This window comes from Rhinolophus sinicus, linkage group LG13 (genome assembly GCF_036562045.2).
Source record: "Rhinolophus sinicus isolate RSC01 linkage group LG13, ASM3656204v1, whole genome shotgun sequence".
Lineage (NCBI taxonomy): Eukaryota > Metazoa > Chordata > Mammalia > Chiroptera > Rhinolophidae > Rhinolophus > Rhinolophus sinicus.
Genome location: NC_133762.1, coordinates 23,583,589 through 23,601,527, shown reverse-complemented (window position 1 = coordinate 23,601,527; position 17,939 = coordinate 23,583,589). Strand labels below are relative to the sequence as shown.

Here is a 17,939-nt window from a genome sequence, read left to right as displayed (position 1 = left end):
ATCTTAATCAGTTACTAAAGAAATGCAACTTAAACCACAAAATACCATTATTATTATGATTACTATTATTGTTTTGGCTATCAAATCAGCAGTGTATTTTTACGTCAATGTCTAGTATTGGGGGTTCAGGAGAAGTCAGCATGGACACTGTCACATATTACAGAGGGAAGTCCAAATTGATAACACCCTCTGGAGAGCACTTTGGTAATATAATATATCAAATGCATCTGAAGTGAACGTGGCCGTGACATGATAATTCAGTTCCTAGGACTTTAGTAGAAGGATATCCCCATAAAGATACGGGTAAAATTATATCCAGTGATTTATAGTATCAGGAAAAACTAGAAACAACTGCAACGTCCAATAATAAGAGGTTGGTTATTTTTAAAAATGGTAAAACTTTACAATGGATTATCACCCACTATTAAAAACCCATGCTCATAAAGCAAAGGGTTCCCAGGACATAAGTAGCATGAACAAAAGTCAGATTCTAAAACCGTATGTACGTTATGATTCTATAATATACTATATCCATTTATAGCTCTAGTATAGCTATAGATAAACGTAACTAGATAGAGTGATAAAGGTGTTATATTATTATGTAATATTGTTATGTTATCATGAGAGGGTTTATCAGGTGTTTTTTAAAAAATATTTTTCTATCACTGCCATGTTTTCTCCATGACTTATTGTTAGAATCATGAAAAAACATACGCACACACACACAGTGAATGAAGGTCAGTGTTTAAGGTCCACACTTGGCCCTCAGTTTACCCAGTGCAGCTGTGGCACGTGCTGTCACCTTTCACCTTTGAGGACCTTGGCCTTCTGCCAGGTGATCCGGTCTCCCATCCCCCACCTCTGGCTCCTGGCACCCTTCTGCTTCCTGTTGCTTTGCAGCATCCATCCCTGATCTGACTCACCAGGTTCTCGAAATGTTGTGTCCCCAACCCTTTGTCAACAGTTTCAGAGAAATTGTGCCAGCTTTATACTCATTTCCTTTTTGGAAGGGAAGCCGGCAAAAGGCTTTCTTAGAGATGTGGCATCCTGTTTCTTATTAACTCCCATCAGGGGACAGGGAGCAGTAGCAAATAAAGAAAGAAAGAAAGAAGTGTTCAGCTCTGTATCACTGATACTGGCTCGGTGTGTTTACTCATTAATGATAGTTATTAATTTCTTAACACTGGGATTTCAGTCCACGGAAGCCTTGAGAAGTGGTTACGTGTACTGGATGTGAACGATATCTCAGTAAAGCTGAAAGGGGGAAAAATAAAAAAAAGAGAGAGAGAAAGTTATAGGGCAAGGGAGAGCCAGAGCCCAAAGTGACTTTTTTTGCTTTTCTTTTTAAGTCACAGGGTTGACTGATTTCAGAGGAATTTATAGGTTGCAGAGCAGGGTGGTTCGTGGAAAAGATCTCAGGTTCTGGACTCAGAATACCCTGGTTTGAACCCAGGCCCTGCACTTATTGGTTTTGCTACCTTGCACAGAGACTGTATGATTTACGAATTAAACCTTGCTCTCCGTAGCCAGACACCGAGTTCTAATCCCAGCTCGGCAATTTCTAGCTGTGTGACTTCAGGCAAGTCACTTGAACTCTCTGAGCCTCCTATGCATGCCAAATGGAGGAAATGCTCTCTTCTTCTGCAGGTTTCAGCAATATCATATATGAAGCCCGGACATACAGATGATGCTTCCTAAGCAGTGATTACATTATTGCTTTCAATGATAATGCTTTTATTCTATGTAGTCCTCTTGCAAAGAGGGAGAAAGAAACAAGGAGCTGAGAAAGAGGAAAAGCTAAACCAGATGAAGCTGTTGAGTGTGCTCACACCCGACAGAGACGTCCGGCACAGGCGAGGCTGTTCCATGTTTTGTGTTTTTGTGAAACACGAGGAAGTCACCGGGACATCTGTGTCGGCATGTGTGTGCGCCACTCCGTATTAGATTACATGTTTTAGGACAATAAATCAGTGAGAGCAAAAGTAATAAATAATGCATGCTGAAAATGTGATCATGTTTATTAAGAAGCAATAGGCTTGTCATCTTCATTTTCTTCTTCAGTGATTCTCCCCTCTGAGGGTTCGCTCTTCAGGGACTCCCTGCAATTTAGCTGGAGGCCATTCTCTGATGCTTGTTTGCAAAAATACCTGCTTTGCAAAAATAAGTTAAAAGCTGAGCGTCCAGGTCCTCTGATGAGTCTCCCATCAAATCCATCTCCTCATTGGAGATGGCTTCCTGGCTGCGAAAGCTGCGGAGCAACAAACCGCCTCGCCTCACATCTGCATATTTGGTGCTTTCCCACACTGTTCTCACTCCAGTCTCTCTGTGGTGAGTGTGTAAGAAGAAGTCTCTTTAGGTTTCTGGGTTTTGGAAAAGAAACAAAAAGAGGGGAAAAAAAAAACTAACTTTTCCTTTTCCTAGTAACTTGCAGCTGTAAAACAGTATGTTGACATGAGTGCATTGTGACATCCAAGGACTTTAATTGGAATTGCATTTTAATCTGTTACTGTTCATCCATTTGCACTTGAATGACCCTTAAAAAGAAAAAAAAAAAAGGAAAAGAAAGAAAGAAAAAAAAAAGAACCACACTGGCAACCTCCATCTTCCAGGGGCTATGAAAGCACAGCAGAGTGTGTTGTATTTGGAAAGAGAAAGAAAAGAGAGGGAGCCACGTGAGACTGATAAACTGGGAGAGATGGAGAGAGAAAGTAGAGGGAAAAGAAGGGGGCAAGAGAGAGGGAGAGAGAAGGAGCAGAAAGAATGGACTTGTACCTGCTCAGTGCTTGACTGGAAGGTGCCCGTGACCCCTGACATCTTTCTGGCCTCAGTCTTCTCGAGGCTCTTTGAGAACGAAATGATAAATCGGACCTGGGTGGCAACGGTTCCACTGCCCTCACGATTTAATGTTAGTGGCATATTCTTCCCTTGACCGCCTTGTCAGTGTCCCTTCCGCTGTCAGTGTCCTGGGTTCTGAGAAGGTTCCATCCTTGAGAATGGCGCTAGCGTGGGCTTTAAGGCAAGAGGCGATTTCTGTTTTTGTGAAACGCCTTAAATCTGCCCTCCCTATCCAGGTGACTTCTCTCGTTCCCTCTTACCCCTGGTGACTGCTTAGTATCCTCAAGGGAAGAAATTCTCCTTCTAAACGCAAATAAATAAATAAAAAGCCCCCCCTCTATTTCTCTCTATTCTCTCTACTTCCATTGCCTCCTTCTGTTCCTACTTATTCTGTTTCTCTGTGCTCCCTTCTTGCTGCTATATCCTCATCCCAAGACCTGCCTCACCTTCGTAAGGTACATGTATGACGTCACTGTAGCATCGTGTGCCAGACCCAGTGGGATTGAAACAGATTCACTAAATAGCAAATTTCTCGTGTGCAGAATCCATGTTTAATTCGCTTGTCCTGACATACGGTACTTATCAGGATTTTATGTCCACTCCAATTTACCTGCGAAAGTCATTTTTACTCTCTTTTCAGACCCCTCATTTCCCTCATCCTTCCTCTCCTCTTCTTTCTCCCCCCTCTTTTTCTCCCTTTCATTGCATGTCTCTCTCGTGCCCTCCTGTTCTTCTCGCCCGGCCCCTGCTAGCACTTGTTTGGGTTACGAAAGTAATAATCTGTGGCGTTTATGGTATTCATTGCACTGCCTTCCTGGCCTTCTGCTTCCTCCAGGCTGTGAGTCCAGTCCCAGAATTCCTTGCCCAGCACCCACCCTTTGAGCCCTGAGATTCTCAGTTGCTCACCTTCCTCCAGCTGGGCTTCACTTCGTCCCGCCTTGACCAGCGCCATTGCTGCCTTTCACATGACCCCCATTTATTTCTCAACTGGGCCCTACACCCAGAAGCTCTGATCTGCTGCTTCCTCTCCGTTTCCTGTCATTCATCTCCTTTTCCCCGTGGCTCAGCCGCTGGTGGAGAGCCACAAGGACAGTGTACCCCACTGGAGCCAGTACCTCCCCATCCTGTCTCTGTTCCTTGTGACCTGTCACTTCGGCAGACACAGCCTTGCCCCAGGGGTAGGTTGGAGACATGCCATGCAGAAAATGCAACCCCAATTTCTGTTGAAAGAAGCTCTAACAAAGAACAAGGTAACACCAGTGGGCAGCGAGTTCCATCCTCCACAGAGAGCTTCGATGGGTAGCTCTGTTTAAAAATAGTAGTTTTACATTTGTTACTTCTATTCAGTCCTATGTATAGTCAGTGTTCCGAGGAAAACCAATAAACATCAACGGAACAATCTAGCCATTCCAATAAATGCTATCACATGGCCAAATATAGTATTGGGCAAATCGTCCAACTCTGGAGATTGTGGGATCAAAGGCAGTGACTCTCTGCGTTCTTGACTCGTCCTTATCAGCATTCCTGACACTGCCTGTGGGGTGTTCTCAGGACCAAAAGGTCTGTTGAGCTGAACCCGCTGACGACGAGAACAAATAGATGCGAACAGTCTGTCCTCGGAGGATCTTTTATTATAAGAATGTTGGCCTTGCATTCCTTGATAGATTTGTTTCCATTTCTCTTTAAAAAAAAATTAGGCCACATGTTTCATGGGCAAGTATTTGATCCTATCTGAAGGCACAAACACCCATGAAGGCACTTGGAAAAATTAAAACCATTCTACTCAACTGAAAGGTCCGTGAGGCCACCCACCCATGGGCCTCAGGTTTCTTGCCTATAAAGTGGGCATGACTCCAGGCCAGGTGAACGTGTGGACTCTGTGAAATAACACATAAAGAGGTGCTCTGTGAACCCCAGCGCCTGCTCACCGTAAAGGTAGGGTGTTGCTATCCTCATCTCTACCTGGAAAATGGAGCAATTTATGATGTTTTCTTTGAACCTGTCCAACAAGGAGTGTTTGGGTTGGATTAGCCAATTAATGTTAGCAAACCACAGGGAGATATTCAACTGAAAGGTTTTGTATCAAAGATAACAACTTGTTTTTGTGTGTGTGTGTGTTTTCTGACACTGCAGAATTTCCAGTGTTTGTTTTACCTGGAGCATTACATGCCTCAATAAAGATTATCTAGCAATTTCGCACCTTTTCTTCCGCCTGCTTACAAACTGAAATAAGGGGAGGTGGACATCTTGAAAGGGGTACTTGTGTATCTCAGGGTCTATGACTCGTCGGCTGTATCTTCTGAATGAGATACACCCTCTACGCATTACTCTGAAACCTGCTTTTCCCTTTCAGGGATGTAGCATGGCCAGGTTTACAGCTCTGTAGCCACGTCGCCATGTATGTAAATCTATTCTTTATGCAAGTGTACATATGCATGATTTTATGTAAATAAGATCATGCCGTAGGTGCTGCTTTTATGTTTTAGTTGGTCATTTTTTTCCCCTTTTGTGTGCTTGACTCTCCCATTTCGGGCCCCAGCGATGCTCACAGCACCCTCCCTCACCCACCCCATGCCGTCATCCAAGCAGTAACCTGGAGGAACCTACTCCACATGCACATAATTTATACGGTGGTATTTACATTCGCCGTTTCCTCCTCAGGTTCCTCTCTCTCACAGAGGCGTGTGGCTCTGCTTTGTTTTTCCTTTTTTCTTTCTTTTTTTTTTTTGGGGGGGGGGGTTCTGCGTGTGAAATGGAATGCATCTTCTAAAAAGGAAGATTTTATACTTGTTTGAGTGCTTCTTTTTTTAACCTGTTAAATTATCTTACAGTCCAATTGACTTTTTCTGGTGGTGTCCAATTCTGTGAATTTTCATTTCACGTATACATCTGTCCTGTGGCCACACAACCAGCATGGAGAAGAGTTCCATCACTCCCCATATTTCCCTCTTCCTTCCGTCTGTGGTCACACCCTCCCTCCGCCCCACCTCCCTGTCACCCACTGATCTGTTCTCTTTCACTGTAGGTTTGTCTTTTTGATACTGTCTGTCGGTGGAATCCTACAGTAATGAACCTGTGGGGACTGGCTCCCTCATGCCACATGAGGCCTTTGTGATCCAAGCTGGTTCTCGCATGCGTCTTGCCGATCCGCGCTGGGGAATGCTCCCTTGTGTGGACGGACTGCAGTGTGTTTGTCTGTGCTCCCCAGAGGACAGGCTTCATAACGGTGCGAGCGAAGTATGTGTGTTTTAGGGTTCCAGTCCGGGTACTTCAGACTTAGGTGGAGAGTTTAAGATGAGTGCGTGAATTTACCAAATTAACATGCTGAGAAAATCAAGGGATGGATGGGGGAGCTCATCGGTAGGAGAACTTACAATTCAATGGAGCCTAAATTTCGGCAGGTGAACTACCCGGCAAAACCAAAAAACAACAAAAGCCATTCCATCGTTTATTGGCTGCGTCCTACCTGCCAGACGCTGTGCTGGAAACTTCCCACCGAACATGTCGTGAACTCTCCTCACACCTGCAGCAGTAGGCGTTCTCACCCCTGTTTTAAGGGACAGAAATATGAAGTTCCTCTTCAGGTGACACCCAAAGCAGGTGGTCCCACTCCGGTCTCCATAGGCGTCGTCCACCCAACCTCCCTCCCAAGCACTGGAATTTTCTCTTGGCTCAAGTGAGAGTTTCAAGTCTCTTTTCACTCTGTAGTTTAAATAAATGTAATGTTATAGTTTCTTTTCATTCCTTTAAGTGAGGCAAATTGCGTTCCCCAAAGAAAGGCATCACATTCCGCTATTCCATGAAAAGATCGACTGAGCAAGAAAGAGGAGGAAAAAGAGGTTAGGATTTTTTTGTTTCCACCTAATTTTTCTTTCTAACTGATTAAAACGACTGCTAGGATATTGCCCCCCCCCCCCCTTCTTTCTTGTTGAGTGAAGATACTCAGTTCTTACGGACAGAAGCCAAAGGAGGGAAAGAAATGATCCATTATCTGGTCAAACAATAACACAGTAGAGATGGCTCATGGGGAGGGCGGGGTGGGGACACTTCTCCTGTGTCTGCTCCCCGACCACCGGGAGTGTGAGGATGGGATACGGGGTCCTGAAAAATTAAATTACGGGAAGTGAACCAATTACCTACTTCACTTTCCCACTGTAGTTATCTCCTGGTGATTATTCTTTTGCGTTTATCATTGGCGATAACATTTCCATAGCTAAGAATCAAAGAATTAGATTTGCAAAATACAGGGAGGTCTGCCAGCAGAAAATTTTCTTCCATTAGCTATGTAGCATCTACAGCTGGGCAGACAGATGGGTACATAGTCGTGTTTCTTTTTTTCTTTTTTTTTTTTAAACATCCTAAATACTGTATATGGAGTAAATAGTCTTCTCCAGGAAGGATCTTGCTGGCTCTGTCACCAGGAATTCAGCTCCTGGGGCTTACATAACTGTGTTGTGTGCATTGGAGAGCTCAAGGTTCTAGCTTCTGTGGAACACTCTGATAGAAATGGAATCACTGGATAAGGGGTCGTCAGAAACTGCCCTCCGTTAAGGAGCCTCATCTAACGTGTCACAACGGCCATCATGCCTCTGTCCCCCACCCCCTCCCATCTGCCGCTAAACCCTGCTTGGTATACTTCTGAAACTGCTCTCAGAGGGTACCCTCTCTGCTCCCGCTGCCACTGCTTCATCCCGGCCTTCCTCTCCTTTCTGGTGCATTCAGAGCATCACCTCCTAGCTAGTCTCTGCGTCCAGTCTTCTTATTGGCAAGAATTATCTTTATAAAGCATGGCTCTGATCTGATGTGTATTTCTTAAAATACGATGGCTCCCAGAGTTCCACACAATGTTTCCAGAAACATTGCAGTGTTTGGGGGGAAATATACAAATGGATACATTTTATGTGAATAGTTACATATTCATTTTGAGTTATATGTCTTATTTATGGTGATCCTGATTTTGCCTTTCATGCTGTTGACTTTACAACCTCCTTTTAAAATAAATTTAATAAAGTGTGTTTTTTTAAGTGAGCTGCTTAAAAAACAAACCCCTAAATCAGTGGCTAGCTAGCTATAACAAAACATGTGAAAGTGGTAGGCAAATCAGTGAAGTTTGGAAAACACTGGCAGAGATACCAAGTCCAAACTTCTCAGCCCATCATTGAAGATACTTCACAATTGGTTCCTCCAAAATAGCAAACAGCAGCCTTAATGCCTCCCTATTTCCCCTCCCCATTAGCTTTCTTCAAAAAGAACTTACTGTTAGTCACAGCAAATGCTTTGCTGTTTTCCACATATATTAAAGCTATCATGCTTGTGCATTTTCTCTTCCCACTCTCCCAAACTACTGTTCCCTTTATCTGGATTGTATCTTTCTACCTGGTGGTGGACTTCTATACATCCTTCAAAACCCAGTTCATATGTGCCCATCTCTGTGAATTCTTCTCTGAATTCAGGTAGAAATCACTAGGCCTCTGTGCTCCTGTCTCTGCTTTTAGCTTTCAACTTTCAATATTCTAGCTGTTTAAGTAAGTATTTCCTCCCACCCTCAAACTAATGAACCCCGCAGGGCTGTACATAAATCTCTGTGTCTCCGTTGGCCAGCGGTGGGCATGGTAGCCAGAAAAGGGCTCAGCTGCTGAACAAATGAAGAAATAAATAGCTGAGTAAATCAAGGCAGATTCTTTCTTCGATGGGAAGGTGTCTACAGGAGAGTGCGGTGTCACACACAACTCTTCTGCCAACAAAAAGTAATCAGATGCACCATCCTCCTTGCTGGGGGGACTGGGGGTGGTTGAGGGTCTCAGAAAATTGTTCGGACACTGTTTCTCAAGCTCCTTAGCTGCAACTATCTTGTCTTTAAATTACTGTGGAACATGTACCCTCCGCAAACGGTGACCCAGCAGCACAGATGCCTTCTCGTAATACTCAGAAGACTTCTTTGAACTGCTTGCTCTCCACTCTTCATCCTCCAGACGCCTGGCTTCACTGCTGCAGAGGTGGAATCTATTTTGTTCACAGCTGTCCAGTCCCCACCCCCTAGGACTGGGCCTGGCACGCTGTAGTCCTTGGTGTTTCCTGAATAAACGGCATCTGACTATTTCCTCTGTTTGACCACCAGACTGTCTCAATTTTTCCTCGAATGAGAGAACACCAGGGTGCCTGCTTCCAGGAGAGGCCCCTTCAAAACAAGGGCCTTTCTTCGGACAAGTTTTCCCACCACTCGGTTTGCTCAGCCCACAGGGGCAGCGTTTGTCAGCCCAGAGTATTTCCTTTCCTCCCCGAATCCCCACTGTCCAGTGCACACAGGTCCATCTAATTCTGTGTGCCCGGGGCCTGCGTTTTTCTTTCCGAGGGCTTAGCAGAGTGTCTGGCACATGGCTGGGCCTCAGAAGGGCTACTGTAATTGATAACCATCTATCCTTACGTTTGTCCTAATGACAGTACATGGCATGTGCAGAACTTGGTCCACTTTTCCTGGTTCCTTTGCTAATTTTATGTCCGATTGTTAATCCGCTTGAGTCTTTCTTGGGATTTACACTGAACCTTACCTATTGGCTGTAGGTGCCCTCAGAAGCTTTTTTGCGGGTTTCTCAGCATTTGAATCATTGTAGGGCCCTTGCTACAAAAACTGTCTACTCTCCTCCTTTTCATTTTCATGCAAGCCTGTACTTTTTATTTCGCCATTTCTTGACCCAGCTGGATCTCAGGGCTCCTAGTCGTTCATGCATTTGTTCATTTATTCATTCAATAAATATTACTGAGTGCCAGGTACTGTTCTAGGCTCTGGGGAACAGTGTTGAACAAGACAGAAACAGCCTCTACCCTCATAGAGAGTTTATTCCAGTGGAGAAAGAGACCAAGAGAAGAAAAGAGGAACAGTACACAAATAGACATGCATATAACATATATCAATATAACATGATATATACAACATGTTAATATAATAGTGTATTACCATATGGGTGTTATGAAGAAAACCGAAAGATAAAGCGTGGCCTTGACCCCAGTCAGCGAGTCATTGCTTCCAGGCTTGATTCTTTGTTCTGACCACTCCAGCTATAGTCTCTGGTTTTGCCAGGCACCCAGCCACATCCTTCTTACCTCATGACCCAAACTAGCTTCCCCTTGACCTTTGCATATTTCCAGTCTAATCAGCTCCCCTGACCTTCTGCTGTCAGTGGCTCTGATCACTGATGAGTCTGGATACGGAAAGGGCCTTTGGGGCAAAGCATGCTGAGAGGACCCAGCCTGGGGAAGGGAATGAGTTAGGGGAGCGGAGGGGACACTGGGCCCTCCAGGATCCTTCCCGAGCTCCCTCTTTTGCCACATCCAACGGTCAGTCGTGAAGCCTTATCTCTCTGCATATCAAAGGCATGTTTCAGCCAAAGAGAAGTTTCCAGAGGCCCCTCCACCCCCTTGCACTGTGGAAACATTACTGAGCACAGCGTCCTACATGAAATAGGCGGTATGGGACTATTGGCTGAGTGTGTGGGGGACCATTGGCAGTTAACCATCATGGGGGTCCTGGGAGCTTAATTGGGGGCGAGAGTGCAGTGAGCCGTGTAGGTGTCTCCCATGTCCCCATGGCGCACAGCAGAATGAGCTGCCAGGCGCCACTGCAGGGCAGCCTGCGTGTTCTCGGAGTGGTCTGCGCTGCGTGGCCCTGTTCAGGCTGGCGAAGGTTGGGAGCCCAAAGCATCATTAGTACCCTTCCATCACTTCCTCATTAGTTCTTACATAGTATTTTAATGACAGCTTGAGAGGCTCTGCACCCTGGCCTCCCTCTATTTATGATCTCACCGTGTTAATGTGCACTTAATGAGAAATTCTTGTCTTGCTTGTAAATCCTGTAGCCGGCATTCAATTTATTGACAGATGTTTGCTTGGATCTCTTTAAAATTACTTCATAAATCTTCCGGGATAAAAGGCCTCAAGTTTGGTTATTAAGACAAGGCCTTGTTGACAGTTTCATATTTAACTGTTTAGAACTCAACTGTCAGGGCTGTAATGGGGTGTGTGGCCGAGGGGCTCTGGGCCTGAGTGCCACTTGCCACGTTTTCTGCACCTATCGGGCCCTTCCCTGGTGCAGTGTGTCTACCGTCCCTTTTAATCCCTTCAGTTAACTTCTCCATGACCTGGCCATGCTTCGTACTTATTCATTTCGCGTATCAGTGTGTCAGCGTGATGAAGTGTTTCTGCTGATAGGAGCTAAGGGCTGAGTAAGCCACGGAGCCTCCATCACCAGGAAGGAGTGTTGACAGGAGCTGAGCACTGAGGTGGCACTTCCCACGGCCGCCACCAGGCACCAGCTGGAAACCTGGGGGCTTCAGCGCCAGCTTAGTATGGCAAACACATGGCTGTGGTGGGAAGGGGTCTGCTTGTAAGTTTGAAGGCCACACTTGTCTTTTGTGGCCTTTCCAATGCCGTCTCTTAATCGAGACTTTTTCTTTTCCTGTTGCCAGTGGCAGAAAACTCACCTCAATGGCTTTTGCTCAATGGCAAAAGAACAAGAGGTGGAAAGATGGTTCATTGGCTCGTATGATTGAATTATACAGGGGTAGTTACCTCAGGCCTGGCTTGGTCTGAGGGATAAAGTCAGTCTTTTACTCCCTGTCTCGGCTTTGCCTTCCTCTGTATTAGTGTCATCCTCACAAGACCTGTGGTGGCCCCAGAAGCTCTACAGAGCTTCCAGACTCAGACTCAGGACAGAAAAGTACCACCTGCTTCTCTTCCAAATGCCCAGAGTGGAGAAAAGCTTATTTTGTCTCATTGATTCTAATCAGGCCCCATGGCCACTCTTGAACCAATCGCAGTGGTCACAGGTAGGCTATGTTCTGATTGGCTAGGTCTGAGTCACATGATAAGCCCACCTAAAGCCTAGGAATTCAGAGTAAGCGGGGTGGGGGGATATTCTACAGTTACAGTGGGGTCTTGTTACCTGAAGAAGGAGGAATCGGGTGAGGCAACATTAAATCAAATGTTCAAACACCCCCATCAAGATCAAAACAGCGTCCTGCCTTGTCTGATTCTTTCATTTCGTTCTGAAGGGTTGTTAGATGCCAGCAGCCCCTCTGCTCACCAGTCAGTGTTGTGATCTGCACCCTTGGAGAATGCGTTTGAAAGATTAAAGATCCAGAAAACCCTAGAGAGGCCAGGCCACTGAGAACTTCTCTAAACCCATCCACAAACCAGGAACAGGAACAGGATGAGGAAAAGACCTGCTCCGCTTCGTACTAACCCGAATCAGCGCTTTCGCATGGAAAATGATAATGAGTGTTTGGGCCAAAAATAGAGTGTTTTCTGCTTACTTGTGGTGTCCTGTCACATCACATTGCTCGAATTGTGTCAGATCACGTTGGGTGATGTTACCTCCATCCAGCGCTGACGTGACCCACTGCTTTGCAACACTTGAGACAAGCATTTGGGGGCTTTTCTCCCCAAACCAATTTTTTGCATAAGTGCTGTTTACCAGATGAGGCATATGTGACTACTATTAGAAGTGAAAACACATCTACCATTGAAGCCAGAATTTATTAGGGACCTGTGGGAATGAAGGCACAGGCAACGTTTACTCACAGCCCCTAATGGGCCTCAATGGGGGGGTGGGAAGGGGCCAACTCCCGTGACCACAAAATCTTCCAAGTTTACGAAAATCCAATAGTCACAGTTTCCTACGTGGAAATTTCTGCAATATTTAGGGCTCCCTTTATGTCTGGCAGCTGGACCTTGATTTTCTGTGTGACCAACTGCCCAAGCCCTGAGAAACACATTCTTTCCAGAAATCATTGTCATAATCGTGATTTAGAGTTGCCTTGTAATAACAGCTAAGACTTACAATGTTTTCTACGTGCCAGCTACCATCCTAATCGCTTTATATGTTTTAACTCCTGTAATCCTACATGGCTCTGTTAGACCAGTGAGGAACAGAGACATTAAGTAACTGGCCTAATGACCCATAATTCATAGGGCTGAGATTTGAACCCAAAAGACGTGGCTCTCAAACTGCTCAAAATACAGCGCTATGTTGCCTGTATTGTGAGGGTGTCTGGATAAATCTATTGACTCAAGAATTTGTGGTTCTAGATGGTAGTAAATGTATACAAGACGAGTTACATATCACATATAAGATTATGTATGACACTATATATTCATATGTAATATTTTTGTATTATATATGATAATATATAACATTATATATGGGATATGTAGTTCATAGAGGTTATAATGGTTTACAAAAGAAGATGAGAGAAGAAACCATGGCAAAATTAAATTTTGTTAAAACAGTAAAATGAAGTTGGGAGAAACTTAATTTCACAGGCACGTATGTGACTAACGTTGAAACTGAGCCCCATGATAGACAAAACCCAAAGGGAACAAAGAGTCATGATATTTCCAACATGCAATATCAAGCAGCTTCATGTGTCGGTCTCAAGACAAGTCTGAGATGGATTTTTCCCAGGCTTCCTCATACCAGGGCAAGGGGGAAGCAGAAGATAGTCAGGAGCGTCACTTTCTTTTTTTTTTTTTTTTTTTTTTATTAAATTTATTGGGGTGACAATTGTTAGTAAAATTACATAGATTTCAGGTGTACAATTCTGTATTACATCATCTATAAATCCCATTGTGTGTTCATCACCCAGAGTCAGTTCTTCCATCACCATATATTCGATCCCCCTTACCCTCATCTCCCACCCCCCACCACCGCCCCCCTTACTTTCTTCTAAAGGAAAGGGGTCAACGGGAGGACCAGCATCCAGTAGAAATCCCATGCATCGACCTGAAAATAACAGCAATTCTATTTTCTTGGGCAAGGTTACTTAATGCCTCTGCATTTGTTTTCTTATCTGTGCAAACATGCTGTCTTCATTTGCGTTTTCCAGAATAAGACGCGGAAACAAGGATTTGAGTACAAATACTTTGGTTATTGATCCTAGGAAACACCGATAGGGGAGTGGAGAAGCTGGCCAGGGACGGGAGGGGTGCTCATAAAGAAGAAGTGATCCAGCAATTGTCACCTGGACAGCTGGGGCTTGATGCCGCTGGGCCACTGTGGGAGCCAGTGGCAAACAGGCGCCTCGGAGTTGTCCCAAATGAGGGGTGAGGTGCTGGGACAGTTTTCCACCACATCTCCATCTGCATGGCGTCAGGGCTTCTTCCTGGGGCCTTCCTCTCCATCCTTTCCAGCCTGACCTCTGTGTAAGCCAGACATGTTCCCACAGCCCGGCAATTGCCCTCAGTCAGAGACGTATCAGTGTTCCCAGTGGGCATGCGTGCTGGGGAGAGGTACTTGCTCAGGATATCTGGACAGGGCATCGTAGCAGTCTAGGGTGAGTAATGCTGTCACCTGCCTCCTAGAGCTGTGGTCATGATTGAAGGAGGCAGTGAGTGTAAAGCACTCCGAGTACTGTCTGGTTTAAGCAAAAACGTCAAAGTTGGGGCAAAGCATATTGGCTCTCACAACTAAACACGTCTAGGAGAAGATCGTGAAGCTTCAGGAAAACGTGGGCCCAGGTGCTGAGCAGGAGCATGGTACGCTTGCAATGCCTGTGCCAAGGGCTCCAGAGCTTAAGAGCTGCGTGATGGCGAAGGCCACTTCGTCTCTGTGGTCTGTTTCAAGTCTGGCATGTTAAGCACATCCCTTCCTAGATATTCAAAATGAGCTCAAAGACTCAGTTACTGCGGGGGGCTGGGAGGGATGAGAAAGGGGTGGTTGAACCGGTCAAGGCAGTTGGGTGTCATGTAACTGAATCCGCCAGTGGTGTGACAGACGGTTCCCTGTCTCTGTGGGCTGTTTGGGCATGGTGTAGACACAGCCTAAATTGGTGCCTGTGCCTCCCACTAATCAAGCCCTGAGAGGGAGAATGCGGCCTTATTGAGCTCCCCAAGCAGCACTTTGGCGCACACACTATCTAACGATATCAAGAGATGAAGGAGGCCTTTGAAATGAGCTTTCAAGAGTGAGTAATGACCTTCAGGATGTGGCACAGGGATTGTCTTTTGAAACTGGTGTATCTTGATGGATGATTGAAAAGCTGCTGTCTTTGGTTTAGTTTTCACGGTTGTATATTGGGGGATGTATAATAAATAAATGTGTAATTGCCCTCCACATGATATAGGACCGGGAGGTGAGGATGAGACAGAAAAGTCCTATAACAGCATAAAATTTTATTAGGATTCCCATTGATAGGCCAGGCGGTGTTGTGCAAACAAAGAATGGTCTGTCTTAAGTTGACCAAGATAGAATCCAACACAATGAAGAGCAAATACCACCAGCTGGTCTGTCGGCAGGCGGGGAAGGAGGATACAGGATAGGTACTCTCACGCTTAACATCCTTTTGAAAGTGGTTTGGTACCTCATTGATAGCAGCAATGACGACCTAAATTGTTGACCTTGTATTTCTGCAGAGTAGACAGTACGTCTAAGGCATTTATCTAATTGACGGAAGGGGCTGCATTTCACAGTGGACTCTAATACTTAATTCATTGAGATCTGCTTCCATTTTTGTGCTAAGATTGGTTGTTGTGCCCAATAGATTAATTACATGCTCCTTTAATTTTTATTCTTTGTTGATCACAGCTCAGCTTACTATATATACATTTTGTCTTTTCCATTGTGATTCCTGTTATCGGCCTGATACATGAATAAATCTGTCTGTGTCTTCCAAATTAAGTTTGATCTCTGCTGGCAACAATTGATGGGTGAAAGCCTTATGCATTATATATGGTGTCTAGAAACTGGGCTCAGCTTTCTTTTCACCCCATGTTTTATTGGGTGAGTCAAAGAATGATTTTTAGTATCACTGTATAAACTCTGTTGGAATTGAGAAGGTTTGTATGTGGATTTTGTGCTATCATCTGCAAAGAAGGTATAGACATAGGAGTTTAAGTTCAGTCCTATCTTCTTCAATGTAATCTAGGACGTGAAATGTTCGCAAAGGTTTAATAATGTTTTTAATTAATGATAATTATCAAAGCTTTAATAATATCATTTCTTTATATCGTTGACAAAGTAAAGAGATTTTGGCTTGTTAGTTGCCATCTCCCACTAGTATGAATGTGATTGTTCTGAAACTAATATTTCTTTCTTTCCTTTTAAACGTGCTGTGGCCTGTCAGTATTTGGTTCAGTCATACCTATGCACAGGACAGGCACAAAGTAAATGGGGGCTCCATGTCTTAAGCAAGATTTCATTTTTGTTATGCAGCTTAAATAGAGGCATTTGCACAAACCTGGTAAATGCACATGTCTCTTTGGGAAAGTCCCTAAATGCCTAGAGCTTATATTTTCTATGTCACAGTCTTTAGTATTTAATTACCTACCAACTCCCATTCTTCCCCACCAATCCTGTGAGTGTTATTTTTCTTTGGAGGTTTGATTTCAAACTTCTGGAACAGTGGTTCTCAGCTGGGGCACTTTCTTTTGCAGGACATATTGTCTGGGGACATTTTTAATTGTCACAATGAAGTGATGGGGGGGTGGGGTAGAGATGCTATGGGTATTTAGAAGGTGGGAGCCAGGGGTGCTGCTGGTCAACCTCCATGTCCAGGAAGGCTCCCCACCGAGAATGGTCTGGCCCAAATGTAGTGCTGAGGATGAGAAATCCTGTGTAGAAAGGATCCCGCCATTTATTTCTTAGTCTCCTGTTTTGGATCTAGTACAGACCTGGCACTCAGTAGGTGCGCAGGTTCAATTTGATGATGAGACTGAATTTGCCTTGAAAATCCATGCCCCAAGTGTATCTATGTGCAGAGGTTTTCAATAGAAAGAAAGAAAAAAAAAACAGTTTTCTAATTCAGTATGTGTGGTCTTGGGGGAGGGGAAGAAGAACCGTATGATACAAAACCGGAAAAGAAAGAAAAAGAAGCCGCCTCTAGCTGTTTCCTGTGATCGCCATCCACATAGGAAGGCAAGGTCGATCATCATCAGGGGACAGTCTTTGTATGCAGGGGGTCCCTTGGGGGTACTGGGGCTTTCATTGCTTTTTGTTGGGGGCCGGGTAAAACGGGGTAATTTAGGCTTGACAAACAAATCTTGGCTCACTTTTTTTCTGAGGCTCCAGAAGAGAAATACAATTCTCACAGAGCAGGGATCAACCTTTTCCTCCATAGATCACTGTAGTAGGTGAAAATTTGGCTAATATCCAGGACTCCACAAAGAAATAAACAATGCCAAAGCAGTCTGTGGCTTATTATGTCCCAGCTTCTCCCTAGATACCTATTCTTCCTGCTGTCATCTCACACTCTCTTTTTCCCCCCAAGCGAAAACTTTTTCATCCTCTCTTTCACTTTGTCTCTTTGGCGAGGCCTTTGGAGCAAGACCCTGACAATGTCCTGGTCAGCTCTTTTAGGTGTTTTCTTTTTCAAAAAAAAAAAAAAGTTGATTTCCTGTTCTGGTGAGCCATCCATCACTGACGTCCCCCGTCTGTGCTCCTTGCCTGTGACAGAATGAGAGGTGTCATTTATCACTGGGGCTTGCGGAAGCTGTGGGAAGAGGGATTGAAATTTTTTCTGGAAGGCCTCAGTGTCTACCGGCTGCCAGATCATTAAAAAGGGGGCTTTCCAAAGAAAGCTGTGTGTGATACGATTGCACTTACTGTCAAGGATAGGCTAAAAGAGAGAGGAAACATCAAAAGGGAGCGAGAGAAAGAGAGAGAGGAAAGAGAGAGGTTTCTGCCAGGGGCGTTGGAAGTCCTCTGAGCTGCGCCAATGCAAGAATCTGCTGTAGTTCGGTTTTAGTGTGTGCATGCTAAATAAGTGCTTTAGAGAGTTCCACATGGCCCGTGGTGCCAGTGAGGAAGCCGAAACAGGAAACCCCTTTAATAGCACTTCTTCGCATCGCGTATTATGTAGGGCACGGAGACAGACTTTGTACTGTACCGGGGCATGACTTGCAGCACAATCGTTGAAGAGCTGAGGCAGGAAAACCTATCTGAACAAAAGCAGAGGGTCCCCATAAATCACGAGGCAAAACTGAGACCTCCTGGCAGGCTCCTTCTCCAAAGAGACATTTACATCATCCTGTTTGCAGAAGCACACTCGGAAAAGGCCCAAGAATATCTCCTCGCAGCTCCTCTCCTTTTGGCATGAAGTCTGCCACCACATGGA

At 44.9% G+C, this 17,939-nt stretch overlaps 1 protein-coding gene across 4 annotated transcripts in view; it reads left to right on the top strand.

The window, feature by feature from the left end:
• TSHZ2 (teashirt zinc finger homeobox 2) overlaps positions 1–17,939 on the top strand; it is a 419,605-nt gene that overhangs the window by 135,062 nt on the left and 266,604 nt on the right. The gene's annotated exons all lie outside the window — the stretch shown is intronic.